Source organism: Hyperolius riggenbachi, chromosome 5 (assembly GCF_040937935.1).
Source record: "Hyperolius riggenbachi isolate aHypRig1 chromosome 5, aHypRig1.pri, whole genome shotgun sequence".
In the NCBI taxonomy this organism is placed as follows: domain Eukaryota; kingdom Metazoa; phylum Chordata; class Amphibia; order Anura; family Hyperoliidae; genus Hyperolius; species Hyperolius riggenbachi.
This window is the reverse complement of record NC_090650.1, coordinates 142,499,958-142,518,635: the sequence shown is the minus strand read 5'-3', so window position 1 is coordinate 142,518,635 and position 18,678 is coordinate 142,499,958.

Sequence of the window (18,678 nt, the reverse complement as noted above, 5' to 3'; positions counted from 1 at the left end):
ATTAGCTCTCAAAAGAGCTGTTGAGGGGTGCTATTTTAGCAATAACAATCAGCCAGGAGCAAGCCAAGAGCCTAACTAATCTTTCCCTAGGAGAACAAGTCTGCAGCAGCTGTCCCTAGTCTGTCTCTAGCAGGCACACGAGTGAGTGTAATGGCCGGCAAGCCTGCCTTATATAAGGGGGGGTGGGGCTCCAGGGCTTAGTGTAGCCTAAATGGCTACAATGTGCCTGCTGACTGTGATGTAGAGGGTCAAAGTTGACCCTCATAGTGCATTATGGGGCGCATCGAACTTCCGCAAAAGTTCGCTTGGTCCAGGCGAACGCGAACACCCAAACTTCGCCTGGAACCATTTGCCGGCGAACTGTTCGCTACATCTCTACTAGTGTATATACCTCTATATTTTATTATTTTAGTTCTGCTGGAAACAAATCAATGCAAGGGCCTCATACAGGAATGAAGTAACAAGTCAATCAGCATTATCCACTATAAGTTAACCTCCCTGGCGGTAAGCCTGAACTACGCTCGGGCTAGCCACCGGAGAGGATCGCATGGCCCCGGAGGTTTTTTTTTTAATAAAAAATTTTTATATGCTTTGCTAGCTAAGCATGCCCCCCAAGTCCCTCCGCTCTCCCCCGATCGCCGCCGTTATACGTACCCCCCAGGGATCCCACGATGGTGCAGCCTCCCAATCAGCTCCAGGCTTCGCTATGGGGAGCGCATGATGTCCATGACGTCATGATGTCATGTCCGATCGTCGACATAACGACGACTGAAGCTACATGGTGAAGCTGCGGCTCTCGCGGCCACGCGGACGCGTAAATATTGCCAGCGGCGATCGGGGGGATCACAGTGGTGCCGGGGGACTTGGGGGCCACAGTTAGCTTGCAAAGCGCTAGCTCAAGCATTTTATCCTAATTTTATTTGTAAAAAAATCCTTCCAGGTGAGTGGAAGAGAACAATGCTATTGGCTGGTCGCTGGCCAAGGGAGTCAGGAACTGCTGTCCTCACGCTGGATTCTTTGCAGAGGAGGTCATTATTGGCCCCCTCAGCTGAGTTGTATCTAGTGCGTGTACACAGCTTTATACTTTTGCTATATAAGAGTTTGGTGATAAAGCTAGATATACAAGCAGATCTTTATTCAAATGTAACTAGAAATGTATGAAACCTGCCATTGCTCAACTGCTTCTAAATCAACTTCAATACTGACACATCTGGAACAGTATGTGAATCAAGATCACCTCTTTGGGTTATTGAAAGTATAATATTCAGCAATGTGCTCTGTGTCCAGACAAATAGAATTTTTGGAAGGAAGTCAGCAAAGGTAACTTCCATGTTTTACCTCGGAAAGTTATACCTTAAAGGACAACTGGAGTGAGAAGCTGCCATATGTATTTACTTTTTAAGTAACACTAGTTTTTATATTGTGTGTTTTATGGCTCCTTATGAGGAACCTCACTGTGGCCCATATGCAATTCACTTTTTCACCTGAGTTTTCACCTAGGAGATAATTTTTCACCTTCTATTTAAAATAACTTTCCAGCACTTTTCAATTAAAAAAGTACCGAAATGTAAATGAAAAAGTAATATCAAAATTATTTTGAGTATTTTCTTGCTTTCTGATAGCTTAAAAAGCATTTTATCGACAAATTTAAAAATATCACCTTGGAGATATGCAAATTCTTTAACCATATTTTAATACATTTTTCACGGCTGCACCGACTTGCGAAGTCTGATTGAAGGTCTGTGTATCATATATGTTTTTTGCTGCCGTTTCCATAAAAAAGTCAATTTTTGTAAGTAACACCAGTTGCCCGGCAGTCCTGCTGATCTATGTGGCTGCAGTAGTGTCTGAATCAGGGATGTAACTAGAGGGGAGCAGTCCCTGCAACTGCAAGGGGGCCAGAGCTGCAAGGGGAACCCCAGCTACTACTTTACTCCACATGATAAAGGGGTCCAGCCTTCAGATCAGGTGTTTTTGTGGCCACACTTGTGAAAATCCTGATGGTCACACTTTTTATGACCCTTGTAAGATGGTCCCCAGGCTGTGAGGGTCACAAGGGGTAGGCAAGTGAAAATGTGTAAACATTGGGGGGGGCCCATCCAAATTTTGCTGGGGGGTCCCATCAAAATTTTGCTGGGGGGCCCATGATTTATAGTTACGCCCCTGATCTGTATAACACCAGAAACAAGCATGTAGTTAATCTTGTCAAATCTAACAATAATGTCAGAAACATCTGATCTGCTGTATGCTTGTTCAAGGTCCATGGCTATCAGAGACAGAGGCTCATCAGGATAGCCAGGCAACTGGCATTGCTTAACCTTCCTGGCGGTAACCCCGAACGTAGTCCGGGGTAAGCCGCGCAGGAGGTTTTCTCAGGCCCCGCTGGGCCGATTTGAGTAATTTTTTTTTTGCTGAACGCAGCTAGCACTTTGCTAGCTGCGTCAGCACTTCGATCGCCGCCGCCCCGCGCCGATTCGCCGCATTCCGTGTCGCAGCACAGCCCCCCCCCCCTAGACCCCTGTGCTTCCTGGCCTATCAGCGCCAGGCAGCGGCAAGGGGTGGATCGGGACTCCCTTAGACGTCACGGCGTCCATGACGTCGATGACGCCATCCCGCCCTGTGGCCATGGCGACGGGGGAAGCCCTCCAGGAAATCCCGTTCTTTGAACGAGATTTCCTGATCGCCTATCGCCGGAGGCGATCGGCGGGGCTGGGGGGATGCCGCTGAGCAGCGGCTATCATGTAGCGAGCCCTAGGCTCGCTACATGATTTAAAAAAAATAAAAATAAAAAAAACGGCTGCACTGCCCCCTGGCGGTTTTTAATATACCGCCAGGGAGGTTAAAGAGACACTGAAGGGGAAAAAAAAATATGATATAATGAATTGGTTGTGTAGTACAGATAATTACTAGAATATTAGTAGCAAAGAAAACCTCATATTTTTATTTTCAGTTATATTTATTTTTTTATAACATTGCATCATTCTCTAAAATTTGCAGTTTACACACTACTCAGCATTCTAAATGATTTTACAGAGCAGGCTAGTGAACTTTTGAACTGTCCTCTGCAGGAAAAAAAAACAATACAGTGACTGACAGTTGAGATAACAAGCTTCAGAAGACAGAGTTCTCTGCGACTTTGAAAGTCGTGAAGCTCAATGACTCTTTTGCATAGATAACTGGAGTTTCTTAACTGTTCTTGTGCTGGAAGCAATATTAGATTTATGTCTCTGCTCCTAATGTTTAATTTCTTAGCTGTACTACACATACAAATCCTTATAGCATATATTTTTTTTTTCGCTTCAGTGTCTCTTTAAAAGTTATAAATATGGCCCTCTCACTTCAGTTGTCCTTTACATTTTTTTTAGTATGAATTCAAACAAAGCCAGCTTTCAACATGTTCGGTAAGTGTACTGGTCTAAAGGTGCATACACACATCAGACTATGAGATCTGCAGATCATCATACACACATGATTTTACTGCATTCATCTGCAGATCAGATCCACCAGGATTGATTTTCAGATCTGCGGATGATTGCTTGATCTGCAGATGAATGTCAGTTAAATCATGTGTGTATGATGATCTGCAGATCTCATAGACTATCATTGCAATTTGCAGGAATGGATTTTTGGCAGGAATAGATCTTTTGCAGATACTGATTTTTTGGGTCTGTACAGCATCTGTGTGTGCAGCATCTTGCAAAGATTTTTTTCTGATGTGGAGTTCAGCTCCATAGAATAGACTGTGTAGAGTATGGCTCTCATACTACATGAAGGGTGGTAAGATTGGTCTGTGATCTTTCATTTTCCAAAGACTATAGTCTGATGTGTGTATGAGCCTTTACACAAAAACATACTAATAGGTTAATTGGCTCCCTCAAAAACAGTTATTATAGTGTGGTAGGGACATTAGACTATGGCTGTGGTAGAAATTAAATTGTGAGATCCTCTGAGGACAGCCAGTGGCATGACTATAGATTCTGTTATGCACTGCGGAAGATTTTGTCTTTATTTAAATACATAATCATAAAAAACAGCAATAATATAGCACTGCAGATCCTGGCAGTATCGTCCTGTCCTTTGTCCTGGAGAGCTGCCAGGTCTCAGAGCTCCAATCCGAAGATCACCATAACTTGTCATAGAAAAAGTGGTTGTAGCGCAGCTGCAGATTAATTGCTTTATTGCAAGAAAAAAAATCAGAGATATAACAAGATAGCCCATGCTGCCTCTTGTAGGAGAAAAAGTGGATATGCACAGCTGCAGGTTAATCACTTTATTGGGCGCACAGCAAGCAAAATTAGGTATAAAAAGATATCCCTGCTACCCCTCAAATTTCTGACAAAGTGCGGTTTCACCCTGTGACATGGCTCTGGGTCATCTTTTATTACTCTGTCTACTAACTGTGTGCCCAATGGAGCAATTAATCTGCAGCTGCGCTCAGGTCACCGTTTCTCCTACAAGCTGCTGAGATTTTTCTTATCTCGCTGCACACACCAAGGAGCCACAATCCTAAAGAAAGCAGTCATTCGTAATCCTTGTACACACAGCTAAGTAATGTCACCCTTAGCAATCATTAATCAATCCATTTCATGTAGTGAATGCTGCACAGACACACTGTTCTGAGCATTGTGAACTGTTTAGTGAAGAGGGGAAGAGGAATAATATGTGGTGCACAAGCAGGGCCGGAGTTGTACCTTTTAACGCCCAAGGCCCACTATCAGCAGCTGCCCCAGACCGACAGCATCCTAACACCCCCCCCCCCCCCCCCCCCAACATGGCAGGTATTAGATTGTAGGCTCCTCTAAGGACAGTTAGTGATTAGTAATGGCAGGGATTCGATTGTAAGCTCCTTGGCGAGCAGCGCATTTGGTGAGTGACAGGCAGCTCAGAGATCACTGTAAGTGCCCATTCGCTGCCCCTTCATCTCCCGAGTGCCAGATCCGGCTGTTTGTAGCCACCCAATGCTACGTGCAAACTCTGCGTAGCAAGACAAATGTTCGGCAGGCTAACTGCTGCTGCTATTTACACACGCCCCTTGCTTTGTTGGTGCCCTAGGCCATGGCCTATGTGGCCTTGGCTGAAATCCGGCCATGTGCACAATCCTGTTGCATAGTAACAAAAGGTAGATAATGTACTTGTGCTTCATTTGTTGCTTTGTGATCCGCCAGATCAGATTTCTAAACGATACTGTGGAAAAACGTGTACACATGGTAGATACATGCTTGGCTGATAATACATCGAACAATACTGTCAGCCAAGCTTTTTCTAGTGTGCATACAAGGCTTTACATCTCGTAACTGCACCGGAAGAACCAAATTATCAGCACACCGTATGCCAGTAGGTAAACATTTACAGTTCTAAATGAAGCTTTGTACAGTTTAGGTTTAAGAAATTATTATTTACTAGAGGACCTAAGCCCATTTAAAAATGGGCTAGGTCCTGTCCCTAATGCGGTGCGCCCACCATGCACCCGCCGCGCACCCGCTGCACGCGACGCACACACGCCCGCCCCTTCTGGCCCCGTCCTCCTCCGGCTTTTGGCAGTGTCTCTGCGTCCCTGCACATGCGCAGTGCACAAAAAGCACTGACAGACGGACATGGGACGCAGCGACACTTGCCCTTTACTAGGTAGGATAAGGTTGGAATTAGGTTTACTTAGAGGTTAGTGTTAGTTACATTATACACATTTTAGACTTTGGTCTCTCATAACTATCTTATGTTCCATAATTTGTTTTGGTGACAGCTTGGTTACAATGCACAGACATGCTTGTTTAGCTCCCTTTATTGTGGTAATGTACTAGCCCATGGAGAGGAGAGGTGGAACTGCTACTGAAAACTACATTTACGCTAGCATTTATCTGTAGAGAGCAGATTGCTATCAAACCAATAGCCAATGTCATGGGATGCAAGTAGGTTCAGTAAACTGTCACCTAAAGCAATCACAATTGTTTCCAGCGATAAAACATTTCTGCATGTGTATAGTTTCAAGCTGAATTATCGGTTAAGTTCCTGTTATCTGTAATTTGAGTGAGAGTTTACTGGTTGCTGTAGAAGATTAGTCACAGAGTTAATCGATCTGAATTCATTTTCGCTGATATTTCTGTAGCAAAATCACAATGAGATCTTCCCAGTCAGAGAATGGAAACCCTTCAATCACAACCTTATGGACACGAGGCATGAACAATTTCTGGAGAGGTGGATGCCTTGGATGGTAGAGTTTGAAGAATTAAAAAATGTGGGCTAGAGCAAGCCTATTAACTATGAGGATCTTATAATCAAAACAAAGAGTTCATTGGCTGGGCAGGGGATACATTTCCTTCATATTTTCTGAGTCTTTATCCTTCATGTGGGTATCTGTAAACTCCATTTTTATTTGATATATGCAAAAAAAAGTGGTCTGTTTCACAGAAACCACCACAGTAAATACCTCTGCATTAATAACAGCAGTCAGGGCAGGATTTACCTCACATGAGCCTATAGGCACAAATGTCCTGGCACCTTAGACTTCACCCTCCATGAACCCACAAACACCAGCTGAACTGCACTACAAGTATGCTGGCTGACCCAGCTGTTACTTCTCCCTTTGATCCCTTGCCCGTCATAGGTAGCTACAGGTGCGCTTTAGTATTAGGTAGGCAGAAGTACCCTCAATATTGTGAAGCTAGTGGTGCCCACTGCCCCCAAGTATTAAGTAGCTAGAAGAACCTCAGTATTAAGTAGCTAGAGGTGCCCCTGTCTGAATGGAGAACGATCTCATCAGTGGAATGCTGAGAGCTGGGTGAGTAACCTCTCATGTATAGGGACTCTGCATAGGGGAGGAGGGAGAGAGGCACTTGGGGAGGAAAATGAGCCACCTTTCAATCATCATGCGCCTGTAGGCACTTGCCTACAGTGCCTTATGGTAAATCCGGCCCTGACAGCAGCGTATGTGCAGCTATATAGAGTTTAGTTCTGATGTTGTCAGCACATAATCTTGAAAATTTAGATTTACCCTGTACAGAGACAGGATGAGTTTACATTTTTCTATATAAAAAACTGTGACACTAGTCCAAACAGCAAACCAAAAAAAATATTAGTAAAAAAAACACAAAAACAAAGAAAATGTTACATTTCAATTACTGTTCTCTGCAATTCCCCATCACCTTTTGCTGACCTTTATCATGCAATGGAAACATCAGAATCTAAATCTATATAATTAATACTCAGGTAAATATCTTAATGAAAGTTTGTTCCTGGTTCTTATTCATTTCATCTCTATGCTTTTCTCTGTGCTACAGACTCACTTTAACCTGATGATTAATTAAACAGGCCATACACTGTGCAATGCTTTTACTAGAATAGACCAAGCTTTTCTCAACTTTTTGATTAGAGGAACCCTTCTGAAATGTTTGGATCTCAGGAAACCCCTGCATAAACATTATACCAACAATACACTTTACTTTAATAAGTTGTAGATATATCTATATAACCTAATAATTACCAAACCTGTTCAAACTGAATCTTTCTTGTATATTTATTTATTTTAAAGTGTGTTAGCTTACTTTCCTAGACAACAAATACAATCATTAATCAGAATTAGCATATTTACCAGTTCAACATTCAAACCAACCAGACAAGAAGTACAGCAATCATAAAACCCAAATAACAAGTACTAAATTAAATCCATAATAATAATAGCACCAAATAACAAATGCATTTGTTAAAATCCCAGAAATAACAAATGCAGCTATCATTATGCTCCACCTAACAAGTGCAGCCATCATTACTCCAATACAAGTACAGCTGTCATTAAACCATAAATGATCTTTAGCTCCACCCCAAATAACGCAAGGAGCAATCGGTACCTACAATTAACACATGCAGCAATTATTACCCCAAATAACACATTACTACTATTATTATTACCTATATATATATATATATATATACAATCGAATGTATGTGTGCAGGGCCGGATTTACAGCTCAGGAGCCTATAGGCACATAAGCTATGGTGCCCTAAACTCCGCCTCTTATTACAGGCCACACACCCTAATGCCACACCCCTTTTTCTTATTTAATAAAACCACACAATGTATGTAGATATCCAGAAAGGTAGGTGGTAGTGTACAGCAGGTAGGTATAAAGGGCATAGAAAGAAGTCAGTCGGGGTAAGTAGGTGGGAAAGTACAGTAGATAGGTATAGACAGCACACAGAAGAGACAGTGGGGTAGGTAGGTGGGAACGTTCAGTAGGTAGGTATAGACAGCGCACAGAAGAGACAGTGGGGTAGGTAGGTGGGAGAGTACAGTAGGTAGGTACAGAGAGAACAGAGAGTAGACAGTGGGGGTAGGTAGGTGGGAGAGCACAGAGAGGAGTCAGTAGGGGTAGATAGGTGGGAGAGTACAGCAGGCCAGGTAGGTAAAGAGAGCACATGCAGAGAGCAGTCAGTGGAAGGGTTAAAGTGGACCTGAACACAGAACTTCCGCTCTGCTCTAAAAGATACACAACAGCATAATAACCTTTACAGATTTGTTGCAGCTGATACAAATCCTGCAATCAATCTGCATTCTGTCTACTTACTTCTTTCATGGTAGCAGACATAGGCTTAACATTCTGTGCTTTCAAATGAGCTTAAAGGAGTCCTCAATCAGATAATGCTACCCCCGGTACTACTTACCTGGGGCTTCTGCCAGCCCCTTGCTGCCAACTTGTCCCGCGCTGGTCCTCAACGATCCTCCATTCCCCCGCCGCCAGCTAGTTTTGGTGTCACCGACAGGCCGCAGCTCTGGCCATGTGTATCTTTGGGACGCGAACAAGGCTACACATGGCAAGGCCGCGCAAGCACAGTGGCCCATCAACTTACAAGTCGATCGAACCGGAACTAGCTGGCAGCAGGAGAACGGAGAATGGTGGAGGGCCGCGTGAGACAAGGATGGCTGCACGGGCTGGCAGAAGACCCAGATAAGTGAAACAAATGCCTGCCATTGCCTACAGAGAGACAGACAGTACAGCCATTACATGCCAAACAACAAACAGTGTCACTGACTGTCACTTACTTTGTGAGTTTCTGCCTCTCTCTCTGGTCTGTGTCCTGTCGCCTGAGGGCTGCTGCCACAGCAAGTCAGTCTCATTCTCCAGGGACCACCAGGGCACTTTGTCACACACTGCTGTCTGTCACACTGTCTATGTCTCACGTGCGCAGACAGCTTCAAGCCCCCAATAAAATACACATGGGTCGGGGGGGCGGAGCTGTAAGGTAAACAGTGCAGCCAGGGCCGGGCTATCTCCTACTACCTACAGGGGCAGAGCCGCAGAGCTGTTTCGTCCTCCTTCCTTCCCGCCTGTCACTTATACACATGCTGGTGGTTGGTTGATTTAGGACAGGACAGGAGAGGAAGGCGGGGCGGACCGGACCTTTTTGCCTACCTGTGCTGTGCAGCTCCGCCGCTTGATTCGTCCTGGCTCCACCTCCTCTCTGATTCTCCCCCTCCATCATGGCTCTGGGGCTGGGCGCATCAGCGCAGGCAGGGCAGGCTAAGTTCGCTGTCCGACTAGCCGCCAGTAAGTGATGCCATGCCCGCCTCGCCTTGGCCGACCACGTGGTTGCTCAACTCCCATTCAGCAGCAGACGGACAATTGCGCCGCCTATGCACGCAGCTTGTTTGCAGCGCTGCGTGCAGGCATGGAAACGGCGGCTGATGGGCGGGGAGAGCGGCTTAATGAATGAATGTGTGCGTTCATCACTAGCCGCCGCCCGCAGCCCGCCCATCACACTTCACTGCAGTAGTGGCCGCAGCCGCCCGCCGCATTATCATGTAAATAAGGGCGCGAGTGGCCACTATTGCGTATTCACTAATTTAAATTTAAAGGGAACATATAAGAAATGCCGCCTTTGACCAATCAGGTGCCTGTAGGCACATGCCTAGTGTGCCTTATGGTAAGTCCAGCCCTGTATGTGTGTGTGTATGTACAGTGGTGTGAAAAACTATTTGCCCCCTTCCTGATTTCTTATTCTTTTGCATGATTGTCACACTTAAATGTTTCTGCTCATCAAAAACCGTTAACTATTAGTCAAAGATAACATAATTGAACAAAATGCAGTTTTAAATGATGGTTTTTATTATTTAGTGAGAAAAAAAACTCCAAACCTTCATGGCCCTGTGTGAAAAAGGGATTGCCCCCCTTGTTAAAAAATAACTTAACTGTGGTTTATCACACCTGAGTTCAATTTCTGTAGTCACCCCCAGGCCTGATTACTGTCACACCTGTTTCAATCAAGAAATCACTTAAAGGAGTACTATCAATTGAAACGACTTTTTTTTTAATACTGTATATTAGTGTACACATTACCACTAGTGCTAGGGGCACTTTATTTATTCACCCAGGTCTCTCTCTTGCTATCCCTGCTTAAAAATTCATTTCTCACACAGCTTATAGTAGTTTGGGTCACCCTGAGCTGCTTGGTTACTCTGTCACACAGCTCACAAATATATTTCACTGTGTCACTCACAGCATGCAGCAGACATGAGGAGAAATAGGCTGATCTGAGGTGGTAACAGGTAACTAAATGAGCTGGAATATTGCTGGAATATAACTAGCTATAAACAATAGTCTGTGTTTACACTCAGTCTGGCTGCCTGCTTGTGGTGATTCACTCCAGGCTGCATCCACTTTACAAGCTGCTGAGAGGGGCAGACCACTGTTTACAATTAGCATTATTAGTATCTTTATCAGTCAAGAGAAGCAAAGATAATAAACACACATTGCTAGAATCTTTAACCCCTTACCACCATATCAATAAGATTCTTTCAGCAAGGTGATAATTAAACTATAAACTGAGGAGTTGATAGCAACTCCCCTGTGCAGACATGGGCTTAGCCCTCTGGGAGCCCTCAGCATATAGATACATTTGTATCAAACACTGACGGCCAAAACTGACGGAGGATTTTACAGCTGAGAGGAACAGCTGTGTGAGGAATCAAATTGCTCCTAGTACTTGTCCTAATGTGTGCTACAACATACAGCATTTAAAAATAAATGCATACATCGATAGTATTCCTTTAAATAGGAGTAGCAGTAGGGTATTGTACCGTGTTAGCCATCAGTAAAAGCAAGAAGTTTTAAATCAGGATGATACCATTTATTGGCTAACTACAAATGAATAAGAATAAACAAGCTTTCGGCCTTGCAGCCTTCGTCAGGTTTACATCCTGTTAGTTTGCAAGCTGGTGGTACAGACAGCTTATATACATGCAACATCAAAAGGGAAAACAGATATTTTTTTCAAGCATAAATACGTCATTAAGATGCCTTAATACAAACAGACCATCTAAATGGGGTAAGATAAGGATCCTTGTTTACTCCAATGCTCACAGACCTGGTATTTAGGATTGACCCAGAGGTATCGTAAATTCTTAGTTCACAAGTTCAGCTAGAGTGGCTGAGACAGTTCATATATCATCAATCTCATACCAATATAGAAAGTTGTTGTCCTTATTCAAACCCTTCTGCACAGCTTTGAACCAATTATTAAATTTTGTTTTTGCTATTAATCGGTTAAATAGGAGCTATCTGACACAGAGAAGTAGACCAAAAGCACCTCAAAAGCTAGACATCATGCCAAGATCCAAAGAAATTCAGGAACAAATGAGAACAAAAGTACTGTAATTGAGATCTATCAGTCTGGTAGAGGTTATAAAGCCATTTCTAAAGCTTTGGGACTCCAGCGAACCACAGTGAGAGCCATTATCCACAAATGGCAAAAACATGGAACAGTGATAACCCTTTCCAGGAGTGGCCGGCCGATCAAAATTACCCCAAGAGCGCAGAGAAAATTCATCCGAGAGGTCACAAAAGACCCCAGGACAACATCTAAAGAACTGCAGGCCTCACTTGCCTCAATTAAGGTCAGTGTTCACGACTCCACCATAAGAAAGAGACTGGGCAAAAATGGCCTGCATGGCAGATATCCAAAGCGCAAACCACTTTTAAGCAAAAAAAACATTAAGGGTCGTCTCAATTTTGCTTAAAAAAAAATCTCAATGATTGCCAAGACTTTTGGTAAAATACCTTGTGGACCGAGGAGACAAAAGTTGAACTTTTTGGAAGGTGCGTGTCCCGTTACATTTGGCGTAGAAGTAACACAGCATTTCAGCAAAAGAACATCATACCAACAGTAAAATATGGTGGTGGTAATGTGATGGTCTGGGGTTGTTTTGCTGCTTCAGGACCTGGAAGGCTTGCTGTGATAGATGGAACCATGAATTTTACTGTCTACCAAAAAATTCTGAAGGAGAATGTCCGGCCATCTGTTCAACAACTCAAGCTGAAGCGATCTTGGGTGGTGCAGCAGGACAATGACCCAAAAAACACCAGCAAATCCACCTCTGAATGGCTGAAAAACAAAATGAACACTTTGGAGTGGCCTAGTCAAAGTCCTGACCTGATTTTTATTGAGATGTTGTGGCATGACCTTAAAAAGGCGGTTCATGCTAGAAAACCCTCAAATAAAGCTGAATTACAACAATTCTGCAAAGATGAGTGGGCCAAAATTCCTCCAGAGCGCTGTAAAAGATTCGTTGCAAGTTATCGCAAACGCTTGATTGCAGTTATTGCTGCTAAGGGTGGCCCAACCAGTTATTAGGTTGAGGGGGCAATTTCTTTTTCACACAGGCCCATGTAGGTTTTAAGGTTTTTTTTCTCACTAAATAATAAAAACCATAATTTAAAACTGCATTTTGTGTTCAGTTATGTTATCTTTGACTAATAGTTAACGGTTTTTGATGAGCAGAAACATTTAAGTGTGACAAACATGCAAAAGAATAAGAAATCAGGAAGGGGGCAAATAGTTTTTCACACCACTGTATGTATGTATGTATGTGCCGCGATCACTCAAACGCCTTAACCAATTTACACGAAACTTGGTATACAGATCTCTTACTACCTGGGATGATATGTTCTGGGGGTCTCGCAGCCCCCTGCACACCTGGGCGGAGCTACAAACAGCCAATCAGATTTCACCCATTCATGTCAATGGAAAAAATGTAAAAGGCTGCTATTCTCACAGTAATCAAGCCAGAATCCCTAAACTTGGCACAGTTGGTCACTTTGTGACAGAGGTTATAAATCCAGGAAAAGTGGGCGGAGCAAAAAACAGCCAATCAAATTTCAGCTATTTATTTTCAATGGAAAAATGTAAACTGCAGCCATTCTAAAGGTGGCCACTAATGATCCATTCTTTTTCATCCAATCTTACCATTTCTATGTAATATAAGGGACTGCCTATAGTATCCATTCAATATATTTACTCAGTTTACTCTTCTATTACATAGATTTTGTAAGATTGGATGAAAAAGATTGGATCGTTAGTGGCCACCTTTAGACTGTTAATCGCAGGGTTTTCAAACTTGGCACACTTGGTCACTGGGTGAATGAGATTAAGATTCAGGAAAGTGGGTAGAGCCTACAGCAGCCAATCAAAATTCACCTATTGATTTTCAAGGGGAATATTTAAACTCCGACCATTCTTACACTGTTAATGGTAGAGGCTTTAAACTTGCTACAGTCGGTCATTGGGTGACTGGGGTCCAAATTCACTAAAGGGGCCGGGCCACAAAGAGCCAATCAGATTTCCATGCTGGATAAACTGCTTCCATTCACAGATTTTTGATGCCATGAACATGAAAGCTCACAAACTTGGTCATTGAATGACTGTGTGTCAAGATTACAGAAAAAAGTGGGTGGAGCCAAAACAGATTTCACTGGTCAAATAAAAACCGCAGCCATTCTTGCACTGTTAATGGCAGGGTTCTCAAACATTGCACAGTTAGTCACTGGGTGACTGGGGTTGATATTCAGGAAAATGGGTGGAGTCTATTCACCTAAACCTGATACAGTCATTGACGGGGGTCCAGATTCACTAACGGGGGGGGGGGGGGTATCCAAAAACAGCCAATCAGATTTGTTTAATTTCAATGGGCATATACAAATTATTGATACCAAGGACCCCAAAGCTCATAAACTTGGTAACTAAGTGACTGTATGTCAAGGTTAGAAAAAGCGGGCGACGCCAACACCTACAATTTTTTTCATGGGAAAATATAAACTGCAACCATTCTTACACTGTTAATGTCAGGGTTCCAAACTTAACACAGTGGGCCACTGGGTGACTGGGATTAATATTTTAAAAGTGGGTGGAGCCTACAACAGCCAATCAAAATTCACCTATTGATGTTTCAAGGGGAACATTTACATTGCTACCATTCTTACACTGTTAATGGCAGTGGCCTCAAACCTGATACAGTTAGTCATTGACTGGGGTCCAAAGTCACTAAATGGGGTGGAGCCACAAACAGCTAATCAGATTTGTTATATTGATTATATTGATATTGATTTCGGCCATTCTGTTATTCGCATTATCTTCAATTATGACAGCACCAGTGGAACTTGACGTGCAGCGATCAACCCTGATGTCAGGATCCGCACCGTCTAAAATAAGTAGTTTATTTGAACATTTAAAAATCCAAAACAGGCAAAATGAGCGTGAGCCGGGTCACCATGACGCACGGCGTTTCAGAATCTAGCTCTTTCCTCAGAGTGTGTGCCTGAACTATCTGAGGAAAGAGCTAGATTCTGAAACGCCGTGCATCATGGTGACCCGGCTCACGCTTATTTTGCCTGTTTTGGATTTTTAAATGTTCAAATAAACTACTTATTTTAGACGGTGCGGATCCTGACATCATATAGGCCATTCTGTTATTGGCAGGGTTCTCAAACTTGACACAGTCGGTCACTGGATGACTGGGATTAATATTTAGGAAAGTGGGTGGGGCCTACAACAGCCAGTCAAAATTCGCCTATTGATTTTCAAGGGGAATATTTACATTGCTGCCATTCTTACACTCTTAATGGCAGAGGCCATTAAGCTGTTACAGTCACTCACTGGGAGACTGTGGTTTATATTCTGAAAAGGGAGCAGGCTGCAAACAGCCAATCAGATTTGTTTAATTTCAATGGAAAAAATGCAACTTATTGATGCCAAGGACCTTAAAGCTCATAAACTTGGTCATTGAGTAACTGTTTGTCAAGGTTAGAAACAGTGGATGGCGCCAAAAACAACTAACTTTTTAAATGGGGAAATCTAAACTGCAGCCATTCTTCCACTGTTGGATGCAGGTTTCTCAAACTTGACACAATTGGTCACTGGGTGACTGGGATTAATAGTCAGGAAAAGTAGGTGGAGCCTACAACAGCCAGTCAACATTTACCTATTGATTTTCAAGGACAATATTGAAAAAGCCACCATCCTTACACAGTTAATGGCAGAGGCCTCAAACCTGCTACAGTCGGTCATTAAGTGACTGTGGCTCCACCCCTTTAGTGAATTTGAACCCCAAACAGCCAATAAGATTTATTTGCTGGATAAACAGCTTCCATTCACACAATTTTGATGCCAGGAATCCCAAAAGCTCCCAAAGTTGGTCATTGAGTGACTGTGTGTCAAGGTTACAAAAACTGGGTGGAGTCAAAAACAGATTTCCCTGGGAAAATATAAACTTCACTGTTAATGGCAGGGTTCTCAAACTTTGCACGGTTGGTTACTGGGTGACTGGGATTAAATTCAGAAAAGTGGTTGGAGCCTAAAAAAGCCAATCAATATTTACCTGTTGATTTTCAAGGGGAATATTAAAATTGCTGCCATTCTTGCACTGTTACTGGCACAAGCCTCAAACCTGGTACAGTTCGTCATTGGGTCACTGGGGTTCAAATTCAGAAAAGAGGGCAGAGCCACAAACAGCAAAATTTCACTGTGAAAATATAAACTGCAGACCTTCTTACAATGTTAAAAGCAGGGTTCTCAAACTTTGCCCAGATGGTCACTGGATGACTGAGATTAATATTCAGGGAAGTGGGTGGAGCCTATAATAGCCAATCAAAATTCACGTGTTGATTTTCAAGGAGAAATTTTAAATTGCTGCCATTTTTACACTGTTAATAGCAGATGCCTCAAACCTGCTACAGTTGGTCATTGGGGTTCAGAGGGGCGGAGTCACAAACCGCCAATCTGATTTGTTTTATTTCTATGGGAATATACAAATTATTGATGCCAAAGCTCACAAACCTGGTCATTGAGTGTTTGTGTGTTAGGGTTAGAAAAAGTGGGCAGAGCCGACACCAGCCAAATACATACCCGGGCAACGCCGGGTCATCAGCTAGTTAGTTTATAAAGCACCATCATATTCTGTGTCACTATACAGAGTAAGAAACAAACATGGGTTACATAATAATAACAACAATGGTGCAGCAATTATTGCCTCCAAATAACATATGCAGCAGCCATTACTCCCAAATTATACATGCAACAATCATTACCTTCAAATAACACATGCAGCAATTGCTACCCCCAAATAGCACATGAAGCAATCATTACCTCCAAATAACACATGCAACCATTATCACACCTAAATAAAACATCACCCCCCCCCCCCCCCCCCCCGCCCCAAGCACTCCATGCAGCAATCATTACCTCCAAATAACACATGAAGCAATCATTACCCGCAAATAAGAAATACAGCAATCGTTCTGCTATTTAACAAGGGTAACCATGATTGACTCTACATGTCAACTGCAGGAATTATAGCCCCCATATAAAAATTGCAACAATCATCACTACAAGTGCAGACATTACTAACCTTAGGCAGATGACAAGTGCAGGCATCATTACCCCAATAGCAGGCATTCTTTGCCATCTTACAAATCCAGCCATCATTACCCTTATATAAAAATGCAGCTGCATATGCTGGTATCCTACTTATAACATATTACCTGTACGGCCCAGGTGGCGCCTGATATTTTATGGACCCCCATATCCCCCTTATTGTATATGTGGTTGACCTCCTCAGAGGCCCATCCACCAAGAATCATATAACAAATGTGGTCACCAAGAACCCAACATCCCATAACAGTGTGGCAATCATGATTAGCAACACCTGCTTTGGAGGTGCGGCATAGGGAAGATAAGAAATTGGGGCCTCCTGCATCTGCAAGGGCTGCTCTCCTACTATTTCTCCTCTTGCATCCCCAATTTATGTTATCAGTGTTTGTATAGTATAAGCAAAGCAAAAACCCAATTATAATCCTAAGCTAGAGTCAATAAACTGTCTTCTCTAACTATTGCTTTTTGATAAATTGTAGCAGAGCAAAATGATCCAAACTTTATTTTATCAGCAGAAAATTAGACAAATTATTCCCACCAATGCAATCAATCATAATGTGACTCTTGTCGTTTAACTTTTGGAACATCATAATAGCTTTCTTCTAGCCGAAGAGAAATGTAAATATTCATCATGAAAATAACAAAAAAATAATTAACAAATAATTAAAATGATGATGTCTGAGATAATTGTTGCTGTATATTTTGATGCACAGTACAACAATATTATCAAGCTTTTCATAAATGTTCAATATGCATACATCAGTTTTACCTCTCTACATTGTATTGTTATATTGTCTTCAGTAGCAAGGAAATGATTTAGAATAAAATGTACTCCCTGAGAAATATGCAAGTTAGATATATAATAATAAATTGTATACAAATTGGGAGTAACTGATTTCTATAAGATTGTATAATTTCTGTAGACAGCATTGCACAAAAAACTATGGTGGTATTAAACACTTCGCATCCAGACCGAGTTTCCCCATTATGGACCAAAGCAGTTTTGACATTTTAGCTATGTCCCTATTTGATCATCAATAACGTTTTCCCTACTTATGACACCTAAATGAAATATGTATTGTTCTTTTCAAGACAAACTATGCTTTCATTGTATGGCATTTATCCCTCTAACAATTTTGTTTTCTATGCATTTTAACGGGAAAAGGAGGGATAAAATAGAAAAAAACACATCTCTCAGTTTTGCCAATTCCCTGTTTAAAAATAAAAAGTGCTACTGTGGATAAAAAAAACAAATTTTGTTTAACTTTCTCTACCGTTTATCACAAAACTTACATTATGTTCCTGTCACAATTTATGGTGAAGATATTTGATTCTGAAATAATGCTACAGTGTGTATATTTTGCTATGAACTGAGAAAATAAAAGTATTTTAATAGTAAAAATCAATCTTATTGGCTCAGGGAACATATATTCCCTTTGACCAATAGTGCTGCAGCAGAGAGTGCCAGAGGTGTGCGAAGGAGCAATGCCCAACCATGCACAGCTTTGCTTCAGCTCATGGCTTAGATCACTGGTCAGGAACCTTTTTGTCTGAGAGAGCCATAAACCGCACATATTTTAAAATGTAATTCTGTGAGAGCCATACAATATGTTTCAAACTGGGACAGTAGGGCTCATGTCCCTGTTACCATGGAGATGGGTATACAGTTGATCCACCGGGCAGCGGAAGTATCAGACACGTCTTCAGTTTCTCTTTGGTTTCAGCAACATCAGCAATTTCGAGAGCCGGACAGGAGTAATACTGACTAACAGCTTGTACAATTAGCTAGGTGACTTGGGGGTAGGGTTGCCACCCAGCCGTTATTTGGCCGGCCCAGCCGGAAAATCATCTAAAAAGCCGTCACCGGAATTTAATTTTTTCCGGCATGTCATTTGCCGGTAAAAAGGGCCCAGGCTGCGCTCCCTGGCAACACAATTCCCTCCTCTGTTCTCGGATTGGCTGGCCGGGTACTGCCAGCCAATCACC